The sequence below is a fragment of the Centruroides vittatus genome, unplaced genomic scaffold (genome assembly GCF_030686945.1).
Source record: "Centruroides vittatus isolate TY-2023 unplaced genomic scaffold, ASM3068694v2 contig_349, whole genome shotgun sequence".
NCBI lineage: Eukaryota > Metazoa > Arthropoda > Arachnida > Scorpiones > Buthidae > Centruroides > Centruroides vittatus.
In genome coordinates this window covers 2,755,940-2,773,356 of record NW_027122172.1, presented here as the reverse complement: position 1 = coordinate 2,773,356, position 17,417 = coordinate 2,755,940, and the positions used below count along the sequence as shown (strand labels likewise).

Sequence of the window (17,417 nt, the reverse complement as noted above, 5' to 3'; positions counted from 1 at the left end):
AAAGTAACGATAACATAAATATAAATCGTATGATTTGATGACTTTGAGAGCATTTATTAACCTTTAAACTATTTCAAAATCGAATTTTTCTTATTAAAAACACAATAAAAATGCGTTAAACAATAACATTTTGCGTAACTTTAAGTCGGAAATTTGATATTTTTGTATGTTTACGTATCGTAACATAAAATCAAAACACGAATTGACTAAGTAAGGTACGTGATTTATTAATAAACAACGTAATGGAATTTGATTTTATGACTCGTTGTTTTCTACGAAATTATTTTTAAAAAATACTTAATTAATTGATTTCAAAATACAAATTTTAGAATTTTTTAAAGTTTAAACTGTGTGTGTTTTTTACAATTGCCCTTTATTTATTATCGATCGAAGTAGCGAATTTCTGCCCTTTTTTTCACTAAAGATTGCTGCTCTTGTCACATCTTTAGTAAACTATCCACTGATTAAATGGACTTATCTTCTTTCATCATTGAATTGTCGTATTCGATTTTCACTTAACTCCATATTTCTCCACCCTTTATATTGGCAGTCATTCACAAGAAAACTGGAAAAAGTGCAAGCAGAAACAGCAATCGCTTCTTAAAAAAACCTCTGATTAACGCTCGCTCTTTAAATTTGTACAGGAAAACCGTTTAATTTGTAAGAAAATTTCGATTCTTACTACAGTTTTTTAAGTTAAATAACACAAATAAAATCTTTAAAAGAAACTAGGACAACAAAGATTTAACAAGAGGCATACAATGCAAGTAAAATCCTTTGATTTATAAAAGTAGGCCTACTTAATAAAAATCATAAAAAAATATTTAAAAAAATAAGGAAAGAAAATATTATCTAATAATCAAATTTCCTTAAAGATCAAGGGCAGAATTTTTCTACAAAGTGCAATTTTTGTTTCTAGTAAGCGAAGTAAAACTGGTTCTAAATCGAGAACTGGGAGGAAGTTAAACGACCTTATTTCACAATGAAATTCGATGAATAAAAAGTGAATATATTAAAATAAGTAGATATAAACAAATAATATAAGAGATTCGTTCGATAATTTACCATAGAGAGAGAGAGGGAGAGAGATAGAGGAAGAGCATCATTATGACTTTGAAACGTTGATGTCATAACGGATGGGTGTGACGCTCCTGATGACAGGAAAGAATTCTGAGTAAATATAACTGTACAAGGTAATGTTTGTAAACGTTATTGTATGATATTTTATCAAAACGAGAAAGTAAAGCTTGAAATTTCTAGAACGTACGCTCCAATTAATAGTACAAAGAGAAGATATGTAGAGACCTACTGGCCTTGTATTCTACTTTCATGGCCAATGCTATATTGACCCATTATGTTCTTGACACACTTTTCTTCCTATATTTTGTCTTTCTAACGTTTGAAAGTATTCTTAGAAATGCAATTTTGTAATGTCCTATTTTTAATTACGCGGGGATCGAAATTAGCATCTGTTCGTTTATTAAATAAACGTAAAAGAATTATTTCCGTTATTTATTAAATTTATATAAATTACGTTTTTTCCCCCTTCTAAATAATCTTCTTATTAATTAACAAATTAAGATTTATATAATGAATTAATTAGGGGAGGCTTTTGTTTGTTTCTCCTCCGTACCAGTTTCTTTATTATTATTATTAAAATTTATAATTTATTAATTAACTTCTGCGTTAATTATATTTTTACAGCATTTTTAAATATTATAGAATACAGATATTGTTGTTCATTTCCTTTTAATTTTAAGCTTTAAACGAAATTAAACAGTTCACCTACTTCCGATCACGTGACTCTCTTATATCCAAAAATTACGTGTTCCTATTCATATTATTAACGAGTTTAGTGTATTTATGGAATTTATAATACAAAATATTATAAAAATACACAAATCTTAAGCACTAAACTAGCTCAAAAAGTTCCATCCTAGTTCTTACCACGTGACTCTCTCATACCACAAAATTAGCCATCAGAGATTAAATTATTAAAATATTAATACAATAATTATGACTTCAAACATTTTAAAGGGTTATATAATAGAAAACATTACACACACACAGAAAAAAAAACACGTAACAAGATTTAAACAAGCTTAAACAGTTCCACCCCAGTTCCGACCACGTGACTCTCATACCCAAAATTTATACACTCGGATCGAAATTATAATGATTTTTTTTTACTTTAATATTATTATTTTCCGGGTGGTTAAAGATTAAATTAACAATATTAGCCTTTTAAACAAGTAATTTCTAATTACATTGTTCTCGATGTTATGATGTCATGCTGTAGGAGGGCATATCACGCGCATTACAATCTACCTAGTCACCCTTTAAGAGAGGAAAAAACTAAAAGAAATTATTTGTTTGAAAGTTGCAAAATCAATATATAAATATATATATATATATACATATAATCGAATTATGTTCATTCATGCTGTTAATTAACCCAATTAGTTTTGCAACAATTGAATTGTGCTTAAATTCAGTTACAAATGTGGGTCAGATTGTTTAGAAATCAATTGTTCGACTGTAATTCAGTTTGGTTCATTTAGCCAATTTTTCGATTTATCTATACCTTTTCCTGTATATGTGATAATTCTAAGGGGTTGAGAAATATTGTGTTCTAGATTTAAACTCGTTGGGCCCTAAGCTATAACGTAAGGCCCTTTCTTCCAGCAAATTATAATAATAAGTTTTTAAAAAAGCCGAGGCACCAGGCTATATCTTGTTTGACTGACGTATAAATAAGTCCCCGTTTATGTATTCTGTTTTTTGAAATGGGACTCGAACCCGTAATCATAACTGTTTACGATACTGTTGAAAAAATCTGAATTTATTAGACCTTATTAGATATTAAGGCTCTATATAACCCTCACTCTAGCCTTACTATAACACAATTATTCGCGTTTTTCTTCTCTGTATCTCGACTTTAACCTTGATTAAGTATATTTATACACTTAATTAGCATCTTCTTTTATTAATGGTAATCATTTTTTACACTTTGCAACGAGGTCAGTGGTGTTTAGTATTACTAATCAACGATATTATTCCTGTAAATTTACTAAATTATGGCAAATTACATTGCGAAACGTTGCGTTTAAGAGAAAAAAAAATCATAAAGTAGCCTATATTATTATTATTATTTAAAGACTTGCAGAGGATTTAAATATGCAAAATACATTAAGATCTTATCAATTTTTACATCTAAAGAGATTAAGAATCTAAACAATCGCTAACCTAAATTGTTAACGCACGATCCAGTTAAAGAAAAATGGGATAAGGATAGAAAATTTCGTATTTTCCTTTTCCTTATAGGACTTGTAACGTAAACAAATGTAATAATTAATGAATTTTATTGTTTTTTAACGTTAATATAAGTGTGAGAAGTAGTAGATATTAATATAAAATGAATTGTTTAAGTGGGAATTTAAATGATTTTTTAAGCAATCGCAGGCTAATTAATTGCTAAATTTTTAAAACGATTTAAAGGATGATTAAAACTTACGAAAAAAAAATAAAACTTTCGTTCAGAAATTGCTCAATTTGTACAATTATTAAGCAGAAAAATATGTAGGAAAAGCAATAGCTTCGAATTGAGCAATCACCTTTTAAATCATTGTTTTAATTTCATTTTTATTTATTTATTTACGAACGAAGGTCGTCGCCGCCATTCCTTATTCAGAAACTTCCTGAAAAGACATTCATTTTTCCTGTGGTAACGATCAAATATCCAGTTAAAGTTCGTTTTTTTGTCAAAAAAAAAAAAAAAATGCAATGCCGAAGGGTTATATTGTCAAGCCACTTCATCGTTCCGTTGCGTGGTCAAGCCAGGTGCACGGGTGTCTCGCCCACCTTGACCTTGTGCCACTGTCGAAGTTACTCGCTAGCTTCGTTCAAGGACACAACCAGGTAGACTCGAGTGAAAGTGTTTCCAAGTAGTTTCTATTTCTAGTTAAAAAAAAATATCTGCTTTTTTACCACTTACTTTCGTAAATGGTAAAAAAGCAGATTTAACCGAAAACCCGTGCCACGCGCGAGCCGCGCGTGGCACGGGTTTTCGGTTAAATAAACGTTAATATACCTCCCTCACCCCGGGAGAAAAATGGCGGAATTATACCTAACCGTACGCCATCTTAACAGAGAAACAGGTTTACGAATGCTTAAAAAAAATAAATAAATAAGTAAGTAAAAAATATTCGCGTGGTTATATCATGGCGACCTTGACTCTGTCTAAGGTTAGAACGATAGAAGGCCAATCTTGTCGAAGATACGAGGACTTGTTACACAATTTCCACTCCGACTATTATAGGAACGCTCTTTACCTTACCCCTTAACAGGTGGAGATATACAAAGGGTTGCCAATATCCGTTGGTGTTACGGAAGAGGTTGTCAAGGTGGTCCCATTCTTTGTCGATCAAGTGCCTTCTATATTTGGAGCCGGGATAACCTTGAAACGTTGCCACGATCCTGCCACGACGTGGTTAATAGGAAACAATACTTAGCGTCCTATTCCCCATAACAAATTTCACATATTTTATAATGAAATACGCTGGTAAAAAGAATAAATCGTAATATTTATTCCGCCATTGTTTTAATGCGTATATAACAACACCTGCTTTAACACCTTGCTCTTGTGTTACGTCGGCTTTTCCTGTCTATTTATCTTTTCGTTCGTTTATTCTAGTCTTTTCCTATTCTCATATAATTTATACAAATACGCCCGAGAATTTGTAAAATTTACACCTTTCTAATCTACGAAGCATTTTAAAATTTAATATACCCAAAAATCGCTATTTCCCGATGAATTTATCAATATATAATGTGTAAATTCTAGAATTCTAGAGATGTTTATCCCGAAGTAGGCAATTTATAGAATTTAAAATACATTAACCCTTAAATATTAAAGTAATTCGTAGCTAAATTCTATAAATTTCTGGAGATATTTACCCTTAAATATTACGGTTGGCGTAAACTTAGTTCTAGAGACATTTATCCATAAATATTACAGTTCACGGTTAACAAAAGTCCAGTTACGCTTCACAGAGATGGCATTTAAAATTTATTACCTGTTAATGCAAATCTGTAAAACAGTTAAAAGATACATTTCCTTTTTTTTTTTTAACGAATAAGTACGTAACGACTACGTTACGTACCCTTGAAACTTTCAAGGTAACCGTGTGTAAATTGATACAGTGACACTCCATACCGATACAATGACTTGATTTAAAACTAGTTTTCTGTTATAAAATTATATTTATAAAGTCTTTTATAATAAAACATTCAAAAATTTCGTTACGAAACTGTTCGTCTTTTTATTTAGTACGTCAGTTTGTTGACTCGAAGTCTAAATATTTCTTCTTGAAAGTTGGAAAGTGGAAAAAGTAAAGTACATTTTTCTCTTTTTGGCTGCAAGAAAAAGCAAATCAAAGTGAAAGAACTTAACTAATATAAATTGCTTTAATTAAAATCATTTATTAATGCAAAGTAACGAGGAATTGTGGATTTAAAAAGTGCAATTTTATATTTTAAGTTTATAAAATAATGTTTCTAATTATCTTCAATGCAAGAGTATATTAAAATTTAAATTGTTTAAATATATATTTTTTAATTTGTCGACATTTTAAAATATAAAAAATAATTAAAACGAAAACTCGTTGACTGTTTGATCAGCGATCGATCAGAAATCGATCACTTCCTTTGCTCCTTACAGAATTTATTTGATAAGACTATTCGATGTTATTTAACTCACTTCATCTTCTTCCTGTTCGTGTTTTAAAATTCTGTTAATGAATTGAATAATAATGACGATGTGACCGATGATAATGAATTTCGGTGAATTGCCTTCGCCGAAAAATTCATTATCAAAGCACGTATTGTTTGTACCGTGTATAACGAATGACCTTTAACTTAAAGTTTTCCCGTAATTTTCGGCCGTTTTCGTACATTCGAGGCCATTTTTATACATTTTAATGTTAATTTGGCATATATTTATGTTTGAATTTCCAATATTCGAGCAAATCCCGTTTCCACACGACGCCATTTTTTTTAATGCGAGTTACAGAAAATTCAAATAATCGCCATTTAAACATTTTAAAATAACTTAAATCATTACATTTAACGCTCCGTAACTATATTTTATTATTTTAAATCGATTTTTCGGAAAAAAAAATCGCCAATTTACTCTTCGTTAAACTTTGTATTACGGTGCGATTGACTGGACAAAGCAACCATTGTGAATAAGTAAAACAAAAAAAAAAAAAATTTTAAAGAGATACTTTCGTCATTAAAACAAGGAATGACTGAACAGATTTGGCCTTGGACTCGCCTTTAATAACTCAACATAACGATGGTCTCGAATGGCCACATTTTAATGTTTGCCAAAAGCCGCGAGCAAAACTCGGTTATGACGTCAAATCAGAAAGCCACCTGCGTGTCGACACACATACACACACACACACACACACACGTGTTGTCAACCTGAGGACAAGAAACAGGAATCTGTAATGGATAAAATCCTGTATACAAAAATTAAATTATATCATAAAAATAAATAATACAGTAATAATATATACTGTATATATAACAACTTGTATAGAAATATTAAAGATTTTAAAGATTTAACAGGTTTTATTTAATGAGGACGATAAAAGATTATCATCGTTATCAAATGAAGTTTAATGGAAGATTTTAAACTTGAAATTGGATTTTTTTTTTCTTTTTTAGAAGTGATAAAAAGGGAGGAAAATGCATAAAATTTTAAGCTTAAAACACAAAAGATTTCGTGCATAAAAGTGAACAATTTTAAATTATTTACAAGAGAAAAATATGAAAAAAAAATGTAAGAAATTTTAATCTTAAAAACACGGAGAATTTTAAATTAATTCTAAGTTTAAAATTTATATATACAGTAGAGCATCGATTATCCGACTCCCGATTAACCGACCGCGTTCTAGTCGGCAAATTCAAATGTCCACTAGTGACGTGGCGCTACAATATTTGGTTACGTCTTAGCTACTTTAATATTATTTTTGTTAAATGTTTGCATGTTTTAGCTGGCAGCACTGGCTCGACCACGAAAGGGAGGCTAGTATTTAAACCAGGCCTAATACACTATACTAATAATGTATTTTTTTTTCATACTTTTCGGTTATCCGACTTTTCTGATATCCGACCAACCCCAGTCCCCAATTAAGTCTGATAATCGATGCTCTACTGTATATATATATACACAGGTATACCTCGAGTTACGTCGTTCCCGATTATACGTCGTTTGTCAAAAAAGTATACGGAAAAATAAAAATCGAGTTTAAGTCAGTTTATTCGACTTTACATCCGTCCGCCACAAACATCGAAGTCGTAATATGACTAGAAAAGCGTCGAAAGCACAAAATCATATTAAAATATGTACAATTACAGTAAATGTTAATATAATCATCATAAATCCTAGAGAACGAAACACGAAAACATCTGTGTTTCTGTGTCGTCGTCTTATTTAGCGGTCTTTAAGTGCTCGTTATTGGCGTTTTCCACCGTAGTTTCGACTTACGTCGCCTCTCCTGGAACCAATTACCGACGTAAGGCGAGGTATACCTGTATATATTTTAAGAGAAAAAGTGGAAAGATGCATCAAATTTTCAGTCGAAGATTTTACGCCTACCAGTCGAGTTTTCAGGACCGAAATGCGGGGGTAGATATAAAATTATAAGTTTAAAATATTGTGTATTTTAAACTTAAAACTCGAATTTCTTAGAAGAAGAAAAAAAAAAAAAATGCATAAAATTCTGAGCTTAGAATTTGCATTTTTTAGAAAAGAAAAAGGAAGAAATTTAACGCATAAAATCATCCACGTTCAAGCTTAAAGTATGTAGAATTTTACGTATAAAAGAGTGAAAAACAATTTGTAATTTCATAAATTTCGAAAGTGACTTTTAGGAATTGCGGATAATGTCGCAGGCGTTATCCGCACGCGTTTTAACTGTGAAACGAGAGTAAATTTTCGAAAAATTTAACGGAATCTTTAATGCGCTTTTAAGAAAACGTAAAAGGATTTGTTTTTCAAACAGTCGAATCCGGCGTAAAAGAAGTGCAAAATGGGTTTTTGTAGTGGCCCAAATCTAGTGGCAAAATGCGAGTTAAAAATCAAGGTCATTGTTTTCTTAACTCCGTTCTTTAAGAACAAAACCCCAAACACACTGAAAAGGCGTCAGTGAATTAACCTTGACTGATGTTACAGTGACCTAGAAAGGAAAACATCAGCTATTTCTGTACGTGAAAGCAAACTGGCAAACTACCTTCCTCTCCCGCCTCCATTTTGGAATGGCCCGACCGTCAACATTAGGCGCATGCTCGGTGTGTCGATTGATCGTATTTTTGTTTTTGATTTTTCAATATCCCATTCAAGGTGAAGGATGAGTCGAAATATTACGGGGAGACGCTTTCGATTTAATAAGTAATATTTATATCTCCCTCTCCCGACAGGAATTTAAATGCTTAAAATAAATGGATGACTTTAAATATATTCAATTGAATAATGTCTTTTACAAAGTATAACCCAATTGAATTTTATACACATTTTGTAAATGTATGAATAGAATTTAAATAATAAATTTAATAATATTTTAGCGTTTATGTAAATAATTTAAAATTTCTTTTTCGACTAATGGTGGCGCTTTTAGTATTTAAATAACGCGCATGCTTAGTTTAATCGTTTTTTCAATTGTTTAACCAATTAGAAAGATTATTACAAAATTTAATTTTTTTAAAATGTTTATACGCAATTACAGACTTTAATTTTCTAAATGAACTTTTTAATTTTTATTTGTATATTTTAATAAATTAAAAAAAAAATTAAAAATTCCTCGTTAAACCAGACAATTAATGGCTTATTTTAAAATTGAAATGAATGATAAATAAACGATATTTAATAATTTTCCCAAACTTTTTGATTTAATTTACGAAATGAAAAATAAAAGATTATAATTAAAAGCAAGCCGATATATCTCGACACAGATCTGCCGCACTCCTCCTCCGTTAGGCCGAAAAATTACCTGTGACAAATCAAATGACCTAAATAAAAAGCATTTATTAGATTTTATTTCAAGATGAAACAAATGAGATTTGATGTTCTACATATTTCGATTTTTCTCCCGACAGGGTGGAGTTTTTTTCGCATAAAAATCATGCCACGTGATGCGCCCGTTGTACTAAACAAAAATCGGGACACGCGAAGGGTTACAGGAACCAGATTGCAATCGATATTTATCGGAGAGACCAGTTTTAAAAACCAGACCGTGACGTAATGTTTTACAAGCAACATACAAACATATATATATATACACACATACACACACGCTGATCCACTATTGCTTAAAATGCTATTTATAGAAGTATGACTTTTTTTTTTAAATTCAAATTTAGGTCTACTTTAGTTTTTGAAATTAAAAATAAACTAGTACAAGAAACAAACAATTGTGTCAAGATTAATAATTATTTAAAATAAAAAAATAATAAATAACACTAGGAAATTTATTGTTAGTATTAGTATTATTATTATTATACGGCGGTAATAGAGCGTAAAAATATGCTACGATGTCGGAAAAGTATCAAAATTTTACGACTTTTGCTTACGTTCTTCTGTTACTGTAATTGAATTCGTAATGTTAATTGTATCGCTAATTTGCATATAAACAAGAAATTATCGATAATATTAAGTGTTCTGCACGCTTACACAATACGTTAATTGGTACTTTAGTACTACCACCAACAACATCGTCTATACAAGCCGTATTTATTATAAAATATAACCTTATTAAAGTTTCACTGGCGAATCCTCGTGGATTTACCGTATGAGAATCCGGTGTATCGTCGGTCTGGCTGCTTATTTTTTTCCAGGAAAATCTTGAATCAACTCGCTGGATCGTCAGGAATCCCCGTTCCTCACCTCCTTAGTTGACTGCATACCTGGTATGTCATTCATTGATGGTTATTCCATTAATTTAACCATTCGAAAGTGAGGAAAGAAAGAAGCGGAATTGGGATTTTGCTGAAAAAAATGTAATTTATTTTAAATAAAAACCTTTCAAATTATATAAAATTATTATAGATAATTAATTAATGTATGAATTAGTATCGAGTTTTGTAACGGAGAATGCGATGCGCGACCCACTTTAATTGTACCGATGCCTTAAAGAAAAGCGAATAATGGAGGATAATAATAACATCTTATGGAATTACCATCGTAATTCCATCACGTCTTCCGTTCTGCCTCTATTTTAACATTAAAGTAGCTAGAAATTCCTCGTAGCAATATTGTTAAGTAATCGATAGAGGCAGATGTTAAAGAGACAGATTTAAAAGAAAAATTTCGTTCATGTTAATAAACTATCCGAGGTACGTATATGTAGGTCAAGTTCTCCAAGCTTTAGACAGAGGTTCCCTCTCTCACAAGCTGGCCAAACAACATTTGGCAGCTGGTTTTTATGCAGCCCAAAATAGTTGCCAAATGTTATAGGATTTCTTATCTTCTACATTCGTCAACGTTAAACGAGTTATGGATCAATGGTAAATGCGAGAGTATCCGTCCAAATTAAAAATTCAAAGCGCTGTGTTTAGCGGCAAGAAATATTTAAAATTCGAAAAAGTAATTTTCATATTTCGCACGCACGCTGTATTACACGTGACACGTCCACACAAACAGTAAACAAACATGGCCGATCAATCATTGAGGTCAGTGGTACAACAGCGAATACGGTTTTCCTGGTGGCTTCGTTGGCATCACAAGTTGTCACTGACCTCTTTTTCATTTTATGTCCCAATTAAAAGAAGTACAGAATAAGTTATCTAAAAATGATTTTACGTAACGGACAGAGAATAAACTAGATTCGATTTGAAGATGTCGGATTCGGGCGCCATATTTGATTGCGGATTATAAATTGTTTGCTTCGATTAGCGGTTGAAATTTAAGTATATGTATTGATTTCTTACGTTTATCAGAAAACTTAATTTTTTTTTTGGAGAAACGAGTAAGAGTTATAAACTTCGAATTTAAAACTATTGTCAGGGTTAGTAGGTTAGTGTTAGTTTAAGCCCATCAAACTTCACGATTTTCGTTCTTTTATATTTCTGGGTCATACCCTTCGGTGATTATAGAGGTTGCCTACATCGAAGGTCGTCTCTTTCTCACAGCCGCCATTTTTGTAGACAGTACACCATTTTGAAAAATTCTTTTTTAAAGATGTCTACCAATTTTAAAGAAACACGTGACATCCTGTATAAAATCGTTCGACCAATAAATAACCTTGACTTTTATCTATTGTTTTGTACGGTCAATTCCGTACTTAATAATATTCTATTGTATATAACTTAGTTCAAAATATCTTCGTAGAAGACAAAAGCAAGAAAAATAAATTATCCAGTTTTAGAATGTTGAAGCATTAGTCATATTTTTTTAAAGTGTTTTGTATAATTGGAAACGATTTTAAAAGACAATGAATCGTAAAAAAATATTATATTTTATTCGTAGAAATAACTTGTTTTGTTAGATTAAAGTTTAATAGGTTCAGATGGATGTTTTCGTGAGAGTTAATGACTTGTGGTTTCGGTTCGAGCACCAATTTGAAGTGATTTATATAATTAAATTTTAGTGGTTTATTAATCCGTGCTTATCTTTATATCAACAGTGACTATAAAACTTTAAACACCCGAAAATTACAAACGGCATTCGTTTAATAAACAAATAACACCCAAAAAATAAACCTCGATGCGTAAACACGTCCACCCAAAGAAAGAAATCGAGGATCCGGACGGCAAAAACATGTTTGGTCCTGGGTGGGAGCCGAACCCACGTCTTTTGATAGCGTGCCGAATATTCTAACCATTTAACAATTAAGTTACCGAGACACTCTTTTATTAATGGGATATCTTAATTTTACACTCGTGGTAATTAATTATAAGCATGCCACACGTTCACGAATGTGAGTACTCTTGTAGTAAAACTTTCATATTTGTATTGTTTTGATTTTATGCCTTAACGGCACGCTATGGGCTTTGATTTTGCCTACTAAAGGCGATCGTAAGGATCGAGGGTTGGTCGGAATGGGTAAGAATTGGGTTACTCGTTAAAGGTAAATCTGACTCGTGTGGGTTAGGTCAATACGGATAAATGAGATACTCATAAACTACATCGTCTATAAAAAAATCAGAAGATACGTATAGAATTCGAACCCGGATCCCTCAAGACGAAAATTACTACTCTATGATTCGACCATCCGGCCGACAATTTCATATTTTTATAGCACTTCTGCAGTCAAAATTTACCAGGAAACACGAGTAAAAATATTAAAAATTATCATCGAAATACAAAGACGAGAAAATTATGGAAAATTTCGAAAAATTAATTTTTTAAATGAAATTTTACGCCTACATTCTTAAAAATATCTTAATGTTTTTTCCTTCTATAAGTCTTACATCACGTTACTGAAAACTCTATTATAAACTACAGGTATATTCACTCCATATTTAAAACTGTAGGGATTCTACAACCTAAAGAAAATTAACTGAGAAATCCCACAGAGAATTTCCAACTGAGATGTTTTAAAAGCCATTTTCATGTAAACTAGACGATTAAAGACAAGCTTTTATCATATACAGAGCACAAAACTTCTACAGCATCAGGTGGTCACTGTATAGTGCAAAGTAACTGTGGGGCATTGATTCACGCTGATTTTTCCTGATATTTTATTAACTATTAATCTACACGAAAACATTATTTTAACCGTTTTTCTAATATTAAACTTTCTAAATTCTAAAGTAAAATAAATAAAGAAAGAAATAAAATATTATTTAGAAGACTTTCTGTATGAATATATTTACTATATATATTTTTTCAATATTTTATATTACTTGGTATAAATTTAAAAACGAAAACAAAATGGCCGAATTTAAATTCGTAAAATGTTATTGGTCCGTTATAAATCAGTTTCGTGCGTTACTCGTTTCTCGGCCGTTATTGATTTTCAAATTTTTGAATTTTTTTTAATCAGATAAAGAATCTCAATACTTTCTGCATGAGAAAATTGGTAAAGTTTCATGAATTTAGTCTTATCGTAAGACTAAATTCGTGTGTTTCGAAGTGATTCCGTTATTTTAGAAAGATATATGGCTTATTAAAAAACCTTATATCCTTATAAATATAATATATTTTATAGAAGTTTTCTATAGTATAAGTTTTTAATAAGCCCTCTAAGTTTCTAAAAGTGTTTTCGTTATTTTAGAAAGATTTAGGGCCTATTAAAGTCCCTATATCTTATATACTGATATATTAAATTTGTAAGGTTCTTAAGTTATAACGCCTTAATAAATCTTATAATATGAATTTTTTAAAATGTTTTAAGATCTATTAAAGACCCTAGATCTTTTTAAATATAATATTTCGTATAAATTGTTAAAATATATTCGTTATATCAAAAAAGGTTTAGGGTCTATTAAGGGTCCTATACCTTTCTAAATATTATTTAATATTTTAAAAAAGGCTTCCTACAATATAAATTCTTAATAAGCCCTATAAGTTCTTAAAAGCGTTTCCGTTCTTTTAGGAAGATTAAAGGCCTTGCATTCATTTAAATAATAAATAAATCTCTAGGTCTACACTACTAGAGATTAATTAAATCTAGAAATTAAAATAAGAATTGGCATTTCCAAAAATATTCTAGAGATTCTAAGCGAAATTTCACTTTATTTTAAAGATTTTTAAATATACTTTTTCTAATTATTAACGTATTCATTGTTTAAAGAAAGTTTAGATTATCATTAAGAGACGTTTATTTGAAAAAAAAAAAATACATCGCACTTGTTTAATTAATTATACAAGATTATATAAAGGGTAGTCCAAAAGGTATCGAGTTCAAAACTTTTTTCTTTTATAAAATAGCATACAATTGGTTGAAGGCAAGACAAAATTTAGCCATTACAACTGTTTTGCGTGTCGTTAAGTTACTTTCGGCAATGGAATAATTTGAAATTTGAAAAAACACAAGGGCTAACCGTCTTTTGGGCCATCCCGCATTTAAAAAATAAAGCGAATTGCGAGGATAATCCGAAATTCCCTAAAACGTATTTTGTTTTCTCCAGTCAATTGGAATTTCTTAATTTATCTACGGACATAAATTTCAAAGTTTCGCCGCGACTTAAATAAACCGCCTACATCCGAAAAAAAATCATTAAGAAACCTATACACAATTTCTACGCATTTTATCTTTTAGATTATCTGATTCTCTCCGAGTCAAGGATATTCCATATATGACATCTTCATGGTGACAGCATTCCCCGGAGGAAAGTTACTTGTGTATCTTCTAGTGGATAAAGTTATTCCTTGATTGATGTATCGATAACAGTAGCATATAGATTATACTCTTGAAAAATTTACTGAAAGTCTAAATTGATAGAGGGTAATGTATATCTTTTTTTTTTCTTGTTGCACTATCTTCAGACTATAAATGGCTTCTAGTATAAAGACACGAGAGATTCTCATATATATATATATATCTTTTAATTTTAGAGGAGAAAATTGTTGAAAGATATAACAAACGATTAATGGAATTTTATATAAAAATGTTTGATTTATCAAAGTTCGTTTAACTCGTTTTTTTTTTAATCTTTAGAAGTTGGAAACATAAATAAATAAAATTACATTAAAGATTAATTTAGAAGAAGAAAGTGAAAATGGAGATGGGAACTACGCTCTTTGAAAACCTTCGACAGAACTTCGAACTTTGCATTTTGCATCCCGTTTGTCGGACACGTGCAGATTCATTTTCAAGGTTGGCCGCCATCACGTGGCACAGAAATTTTTGAACGGTTCATTGTAATAAACCAAGTAGCCATCGCTTAATTTAGTATTCATATACATAAAAAAAGGAAAAGTTTTATTTCTGTTACGTAATAATCTGGCGTGATAATTTATGTGTAACGTCAGTGGCACCCGTAGCAACATTATTAATAAACCCAACCCACGTGTGTGGAAGTATGAAAAAATAAAAGTATGTTGAAGATTTTAATATATGTGTAACGGAGATAAAGTTTAAAGCGATGTTGCTCTTCTGAATAGAATTTTATCGAGGTTTCTTTTTTTTCTTCTTCTTTCTGTTTTTGTTGAACGAAAATGAGAAAGACGTTTTACTTTTTTAAAGATTATACTGTACTATTAGATGCGACGCCGTAATCAACGGGTATCTGTCAGCATTAAATCACGTGTAGATAAAAACCATGAACTTGTGACCGAATAGATTTAACCTTTGACCTTCCACACAGTTTGGTTGCCTTCGATAAAGTCGTTGTCCTTCTTATGTTAAGATCAAAGAACGCTGAATAAGCTGACGATTTTTGTATGTCAGCAAATAGAAAATGGGAAAAACATTTTTAAAAGTTATTTAAAACTGGATTTTTATAAACGATCCTCTTTTTATTTTTGTGTTTTAAAGTCTAAAAATTAGTTCTGAAGTTCACTATTCCCCCTATTAAATCGCCTTGTAAATAAATGATGCAACGGCGTGTTTAAATAATTAAAGAGCTGGTGGAAAAAAAACATGTATATATATATATACCAACAGGTTTTTCAACTTGGAAAAGTGCAATTAAACTCGATATATTAAAAATATCCAAGTCATTAACGGTATTGCAAATATAAAGACTATAAAAAAATGGCGGCTTATAATTAAAAACTCCATTTCCCGCCATCTAGCGTTTAAATTAAGAACTAGTGTTTAAACGAATTTTAAAAAATGTAATTATTATTTATTTTCTAAACACAAATGTAGTAAAATATTTAAGAATATTCGTGTTAAAGTATATTAAAATGGAATATTTTTAATTAAGACGTGTTTCTCAAAGCAATGCGTATGCAAACAATGTTGTATTTTTGTAATGACGCAATCATCCCTCGGCGACGACCTCAAACTTATTTATCGGACATCTAAGAAGATTAAAGAGCCGTTCAAGGTCACAAAAACGAAAGTCAGGTGGCGCTATATCCCGAATCGTATATATATATATATATATAGAAATGGCATGATTTTAGGCCTAAAACCATTTAGAAAAAAAAGGGAGAAGGGGGTTGGTTTCGTTAAACTCTTAACGAATTTCTCACGCTACAATTATTCATAGTTCTGCTTGATTAATGCTCTTATGTAATCTTTCTTTAATTCATTTCGGTCACATTACACTGGTTAACCGCATTGTACGAGCTTCTATAGAAAAACTGGATATTCGATTGGGCGGAGCGATTCCCTTTCCAGTCGTGTACAGTTTCGGGCGGAGTAAAGAGACAGTTAACTTCCTTTTCTCTGACTTGTCGAAGGGGAATTGTCCGTTTTATGGGTCAATTCGTGGTGTTTTCGGAGAGGATGACATCCGGTACGACCAATAAATATTTTTGGGAATCGACATCTGAATTTTTTTTTTTTTTTGGAGATGGCAAGCTGAAAATAATATGACGTTTACCTTACGTCATAACGGTTTGGTATTTATTTAAAAAATTGTTCGTGAAAGTTTAGGTGTTGTTTAAAGTTCGATCGGTTTAAATGGATTTTAAATAATGGAGAGTTGATTGTTTTGACGTTTATCGCTTGTTTTGTACAGCGAGAGCTAAGCAAATTCACGTTTTATGTTAACAAACAATGTTTGTTTTACCCGTCTGGAGCGAATTATCCTTTGTTGTTTACAATAATGATCGGCGTTATTTCCATACGGGTAAAGGAAATTTACGATTTAAAAATGAATCATTTTTCCAGAATAGCCAATCGGGTTGTGGCTAATAGAGAGAAACCTGTTTGGTTATTGTTTTCGAAGCCACCATTCGCTGGTTTAAGATGTTTGAAAACTGGCCGAAGAACACTTTTGGGTGATATCGCAGTGGGAGAGTGCAGATTGCTCATTTCTTGCACAATGCATCCTGGATGTTAGGAAAGATCCCCATAGCGACTCCCTATGGGGTTCTAATTTCAATCGCTGCAGGTCACTTACCTGTATTCCATGCAACGAAACCATCTAAATATTCTCCGAACCATATTTACACATGACGTGTATACAATAAAAATCTTTCGATACCTTCTGTGCACGAAACAATCCGAAAATCTCAATAAACTCTTTCTGCCATCTATCGGTTGCGCGTTACATTAATAGATAAAGGCATTAAAGGTAATTTAAATCATGCGTAAAATAATAGACTTATAATAATAATAATAATAATAATAATAATAATGAATTTACACCGAAAGACAGGGAGAAAGAGAGGAAGAGAGGAAAATAAATTTACTGAAGCTATCCAACACCTGTTTTAGACAGGTGAAGTTTGCATCTCCGGTGCACCTGCCCCCAATGGTATTCCTCTTCAATCAAGTCTGTCTCAGCCCGGG

The 17,417-nt window shown here is 31.1% G+C and overlaps 1 long non-coding RNA gene across 1 annotated transcript; it reads right to left on the bottom strand.

Annotated features, from left to right (window-relative positions):
• Positions 1-9,780: 9,780 nt before the first annotated feature.
• Positions 9,781-17,125, bottom strand: LOC136974421 (uncharacterized). The gene is made up of 2 exons (XR_010880636.1): positions 17,026-17,125; positions 9,781-10,051 (listed from the first exon to the last, which is right to left on the bottom strand). It is a non-coding gene; the product is annotated as an uncharacterized lncRNA (long non-coding RNA).
• Positions 17,126-17,417: the final 292 nt, after the last annotated feature.